Below are 6,398 nucleotides of genomic sequence, written 5' to 3' on the forward strand. Positions count from 1 at the left end.
GGAAAAGTACATCAAAATATCCATTTTTTAGTCTTAGCCTTGGGCAGTCCAAAAAAAGACAATTGCAAATTGCATGAGGAATCTCTTTGCCCCCTTCATTGTCAACTTTTTTAAGAAAACAACCAAGACTTTTTTTTATACTCCTATATATATTTCATGTTTGAAGTAGACAAAACAACGAAATTCAAATCTAAATCTACTTAGATCCACAAACATTAGTAAGTTAATCATACTTTTCTTTTGAATTAAACACTAGTATTCGATTTATTAATCGACTAATCTCAATTCGATTTTACAAAGGTTCATTATGAAGGCCATCATTTCAACCCAATTTTCCTTGTGCATAAATGTCAAAATTTGAACTCTTAATTTCACATAAGATATCTAATGCATCATCCTACTAAATTAATATTCTTATTTGGTAAGCGTACTTTCTTTTCATTAAACTAAACAACAATACAAAGAAAAAGTATGAAAGCTGCGGGCTACGACTTCTTTCCAAGCCACATCAGCCCCCTAATTCATTTCACCCCAAAAAAAGGAAAAAGTAAAAAAGCCCATTACATAAAGAAGTAAGAACTCATTTGCCCTTACTGTCAAAACTATATTAACCACACACATCCCCACACTTGTCCGGAAAGTAAATACAAAGTGTCAAACCCCAAAAAACCTTCCCTTAGTTATAAAAGTTATAATTAGATCCTGAAATTTTTGCCGGCGAACGTTTGCCCGAACTGCCAATTGGAAGGGACAATGTTCCATGAAGTAGAGGTCCTACGATCACTGCCGGTGACCCTGAATGAAAGAGATTGCCCCACCAAAACGGCGTTGGATTGCCAGTTTTGACCCCAGTTTCGGCTCATGCTCATCCACCCTGTTTTCGAACCTTTCACGCTTGCCCTCACGATGTCGCCGGAGCCTGCCACGTTGGTGATTAGGACCAAGTTGAAGTAACGGAAACCGTTGATTGTGAACCTTATTCCTCCCTTTCTCCGGCATGGCACCCTACAAAAAAATGAATTATTTTTTTTTCTGTTTGATTCTCAGGAAATGTTAGATAACGCGGGGAAAACAGGTTTCAGATTTAAAAGTCTTGTAATTTACCTGCGGTAAGAGACCGGGACAATGCCGGCTCGGTACTCGGCAATCTTAAGGAACATGGGCATGGCGAGATCGAAGTGAGGGCGAGGAGGATTGCACCAGCCTCCATTGTCGCTGGGAAGAGCATAATTCGGAGGGCAAAAGTTGGTGGCGGTGATGAAAATGGAAGGGCTACCAGAATGGCACCATTGTGGTTCACTGGCGCATTTGATCTCAAAGCAGGCACCGCAGCTGAACCCATTGTTGAAAAGAGCAGTGCTCAAAGCTGCTGTGTTGACTCCATACCCTTGGCTGTAAAGATTCCCATAGCCACAAGCTCCACCTAAAAATCATTAAAACAGGTTTAAAGCATTTTCTTGGTTTAAATAAAAAAAAAAGATAATTTTTTTAATTACCCATTGTTCCAGATGCATCACTGCCACCATAGAAAGTAGCATGAGCACTTTGCCAGGCACCACCGGAGTAAACACCGGGGACTCTAGCTTCAACAGATTGGAAAATGAGAAGGAAGCAGATAATACCCCAAATTGCCATATTTGAGTAAAGAAACAGAGGCTAGAAAGCTAGAGGATGAATGAGGAGAAGGAGACACTGGTTGTATTTATGGAGTGGAAGTGAGAGAAAAAAGAGAGGGAATATATAACCTAATACTGTAAAAAAAAGTGGAAAATTTTGCAGATCCCAGATTATTATTATCACTTTAATTAATGCAGTTTCCATCTCTTGCTAATTACAGCAGTGAGATTTCCCCTGTTCTCAATTTACTCATTCAGGTTTCATCTTGGCGCGTAATCCAATTCAAGTTCAATCATATATTTTAATTATCACATTTTATTTTCAGTTCACCATATCCCAGCAAAAGCTGCCAATGTATATGTCATATTATAAACCATGTCAAATTATGTTAGGTATGGCTCATAAATATACCAGTAAAGAGGACAGGAGATAGAGCGGAGTGAGCAAAGCGAACATCAACTGTCCTTACAAAGAAAGTCTCGTTGTGGGGTTACAAATTATGTGGGTTGGGGGTGCGGGGGCTACGCCCCCGCGGTACGGTACATGGTTGATTTTGTAATTATGTATCAGGGTTTTCTATTATAAATAGAGATGTAACCTAGACCTAAAATATCATTGAATAAAATTCTAGCGCCGCCTAGGCACCGAGGACGTAAGCACATTGCCGAACCTCGTAAAATTCTCGTGTTCTTTCGTTTTCTTTACCCGTTTTCGTCAACAATTGGTATCAGATGTCAGGAGCAAAATTCGAAGTCGCGAAATTTGATGGTCAGGGTAACTTCGGATTATGGCAAACGAGGGTGAAGGATCTATTGGCGCAGCAAGGGATCTTGAAGGCTTTGCGACCTATAAAGCCGGCGTCGATGGATGAGGAAGATTGGGAAGAATTGCAGCAGCGAGCGGCAGGAACCATACGATTATGCTTGGCGGACGAGGTCATGTATCACGTCATGCATCTATCGTCTCTAGACGAAATTTGGAGGAAGTTGGAAAGTCAGTTTATGTCCAAATCCTTAACGACAAAACTGTATCTGAAGCAGCGGCTGTATGGGCTGAAGATGCAGGACGATCACGATTTGGCGCAACACGTGAATGTCTTCAATCAAATCGTTTCTGATCTGGCTCGGCTTGATGTGAAAATTGAGGATGAAGACAGAGCGATGATTCTGTTGTGTTCGTTGCCTTCCTCTTACGAACACATGGTGACTACTCTTACATATGGGAAAGAGACTATCAACGTTGAGGAGATTACTGCAGCCTTGTTGGCTCACAACCAGCGGAAGCAGAATGCAGGAGAAAGCTCTCAAGCCGATAGCTTATATGTCAAGGGTAATCGAGATCGTGGACAGAAGCCAGAGAAGGCAGGGTCCGGGAAGCGGAATTCCAGATCCAAATCCAGGGATAAGAAGACGATTCACTGTTACAAGTGCAAGGAGGTGGGACATATGAAGCGAGACTGTCCGAAGTTGAAAAAGCAGACTGATGAGAAGCGTGATGGCTCATCCAAGTCTGTGAACGTGGTCGAGGATGATACTTCTGATTGCAGTGAGGGTGATATGCTTTCTATTTCAACGACACAATTGACGGATGCTTGGATTCTTGATTCTGGATGTTCTTATCACATCACGCCAAATAGGGAATGGTTTTCGACATACAGGCCGGTTAATTCTGGTTCGGTTTATTTGGGTGATGATCGATGTTGCAATATTGTTGGTATTGGTGATGTCAGAATTAAGATGCACGATGGCTCCGTTCGGACGTTGAGTGGTGTTCGACATATCCCAGACTTGAAGAAGAATTTGATTTCCTTGGGCACTTTGCACAAGAATGGTTTTATCCCTAAGGCTGACGAGGATAGGGAAACCATTCGGATTGTTAAAGGAGCATTGACTGTGATGAAAGGCAAGATGACTGCAGGGAATATCTACAGATTGTTAGGGAGTACCGTTGCAGGTGGAGTTCACTCTGTTGAGTCCTGTGATGATACGACAAAATTGTGGCATATGCGCCTTGCTCATCTTAGTGAACGTGGTATGGCAGAATTACACAAGAGAAACTTGTTGCATGGTGTCAAAAGCTGTAAGCTCGATTTTTGCAAGTATTGTGTTCTTGGTAAACAGACTAAAGTCCGTTTCAAGACTGCGAAGCACACAACTCAAAGGATTCTTGATTATGTGCATTCTGATGTATGGGGGCCTTCCACGACATCGTCTTTGGGTGGATCTAGGTACTATGTTACTTTTATTGATGATTTTTCACGGAAAGTTTGGGTGCATTTTTTGAAACAGAAATCTGAAGTTTTTGAGAAGTTCAAGCTGTGGAAAGCTGAGGTAGAAAACCAAACAGGACGAAAAATCAAGTGTTTGCGGTCTGACAATGGTACGGAGTACACAGATTCACAGTTCCTATAATTCTGTAAGGAGCATGGGATTCAGAGGCATTTTACAGTGCGCAAGACACCACAACAGAATGGTGTTGCGGAACGAATGAACAGGTCGTTGAATGAAAGAGCCAGATGTTTGCGGTTGAATGCGGGGCTTCCCAAACACTTCTGGGCTGAGGCTGTTAACATGGCGTGTTACCTTATCAACAGATCGCCAAGGGCATCGCTGGCTGGGAAAGTTGCAGAAGAGGTATGGACTGGTCATGATGTTAGTTTTGATAACTTACAGATTTTTGGTTGTCCTGCTTATGTGCATGTACCTGCTGATGAGAGATCCAAACTTGATGCAAAATCGAAGGAGTGTATTTTTCTGGGTTACAAGAAAGGTGTCAAAGGATTCAAGTTCTGGGATCCAGTTGCGAAGAAAGTTGTGATTAGTAGAGATGTCGTTTTTGATGAACAGTCTATGTTGCAGCAGAAGCAAGACACGACAGTGGTAGATTTCGAGCAGTTTCCAGTTGAGAAACCAGAAACTTCTCAACCGACTTCTGGTGGTTCCACTACGGATGATTTGCAGGATTATAGTCTCACCAGAGACAGGGTGAGACGGACGAATATAAAGCCTCCAAACAGATTGGGTTTTGAAGACTTGGTATCTTTTGCACTTACTGTTAGTAGTGATGATCCAGTTACTTTTCATGATGCCGTTACTAGTCAGGAAAACGACAAGTGGATGGCAGCCATGGTTGAGGAGATGGAGTCTTTGAATCACAATCGCACATGGGAGTTAGTTCCCCTTCCTGAGGGTAAGAAGCCGATTGGTTGCAAATGGGTGTATAAGAAGAAACCAGCAGTAACAGAAAAAGAGGGGGAGAAGTTCAAGGCTCGTTTGGTAGCGAAGGGTTTTTCACAGCAGAAAGGAGTTGATTATGATGAAATCTTTTCTCCTGTGGTCAGGCACACTTCAATCCGAGCAGTACTTGCATTGGTGGCTAGTTGGGATTTGCATTTAGAGCAGATGGATGTTAAAACTGCTTTTTTGCATGGTGATTTAGAGGAGCAGATCTACATGCGGCAACCTGAAGGTTTCACTCAACCTGGAAACGAGCATTTAGTTTGCAGATTGAAGAAATCTTTGTACGGGTTAAAACAGTCTCCGAGACAGTGGTATAAACGGTTTGACTCCTATATGATCAAGATTGGCTACAACCGATGTGAGTATGATTGTTGTGTCTATGTTAAGAGCCTTGATGATGGTTCTTTTATTTTTCTATTACTGTATGTTGACGATATGTCGATTGCTGCGAAGAACATGGATGATGTTATCGGTTTGAAAACTTTATTGAGTCAGGAATTTGATATGAAAGATTTAGGTGCTGCAAAGAAAATTCTTGGAATGGAAATTTGCAGGGACAGAGACTCAAGGAAACTGCGGCTATCTCAACGGGGTTATGTTGAGAAAATGCTAGAAAGGTTTGCGATGAGCAGCGCGAAACCAGTTAGCACTCCATTGGCGAATCACTTTAAGCTCTCATCAGAACAGTGCCCTAAGACAGATAAGGAAGCTGAAAATATGGCAAAGGTTCCGTATTCTAATGTTGTTGGTTGCTTGATGTATGCGATGGTATGTACTCGTCCTGATTTAGCTCATACTGTTAGTCAAGTTTGTAAGTACATGTCTAAACCTGGTAAGCAACATTGGGATGCAGTCAAGTGGATCTTTCGGTACTTAAAGGGTACTGTGGGACATGGAATTGTTTTTGGGAGTCAGCGGGATAATCCTTTGGTTGTAGGATATGTGGATTCAGATTATGCAGGTGACTTGGATAATAGAAGATCTACGACAGGGTATGTGTTTACTCTTGGTGGAGGGCCTATTTGCTGGAAGTCTACTGTTCAATCTGTCGTGGCACTATCTACAACTGAAGCTGAATACATGGCAGCGGCTGAAGCTGCAAAAGAAGCTTTATGGTTTACTGGTTTAGTGAAGGAGTTGGGTGTTCAACAAGGTGGAGTTCAGTTGCTTTGTGATAATCAAAGTGCTATTCACTTGGCTAAGAATCAGGTGTATCGTGCTAGAACTAAACATATTGATGTAAGGTTCCACAAGATCAGAGAGTTGGTTGCATCTGGAGAGGTTTTGTTTCAGAAGGTACATACTGATGAGAATGCCGCTGATATGTTCACCAAGCCAGTTACGACAGACAAGTTCAAGCATTGCTTGGACTTGTTGAATGTTTCGAGTTGTTAAATAAGCAAGGTAACCCAACCCACATTGAAGTTTCCAAGGGGTACGATATTCGCCAAGGTGGAGATTTGTTAGGTATGGCTCATAAATATACCAGTAAAGAGGACAGGAGATGGAGCGGAGTGAGCGAAGCGAACATCAATTGTCCTT

General features: G+C 42.0%; 1 pseudogene; it reads right to left on the reverse strand.

Moving 5' to 3' along the window:
- Nucleotides 1-579: 579 nt before the first annotated feature.
- LOC120161831 lies at nucleotides 580-1,650 on the reverse strand (annotated as a pseudogene).
- Nucleotides 1,651-6,398: the final 4,748 nt, after the last annotated feature.

This window comes from Hibiscus syriacus, unplaced genomic scaffold (genome assembly GCF_006381635.1).
Source record: "Hibiscus syriacus cultivar Baekdansim isolate YM2019G1 unplaced genomic scaffold, ASM638163v2 tig00111402_pilon, whole genome shotgun sequence".
Classification (NCBI taxonomy): Eukaryota; Viridiplantae; Streptophyta; class Magnoliopsida; order Malvales; family Malvaceae; genus Hibiscus; species Hibiscus syriacus.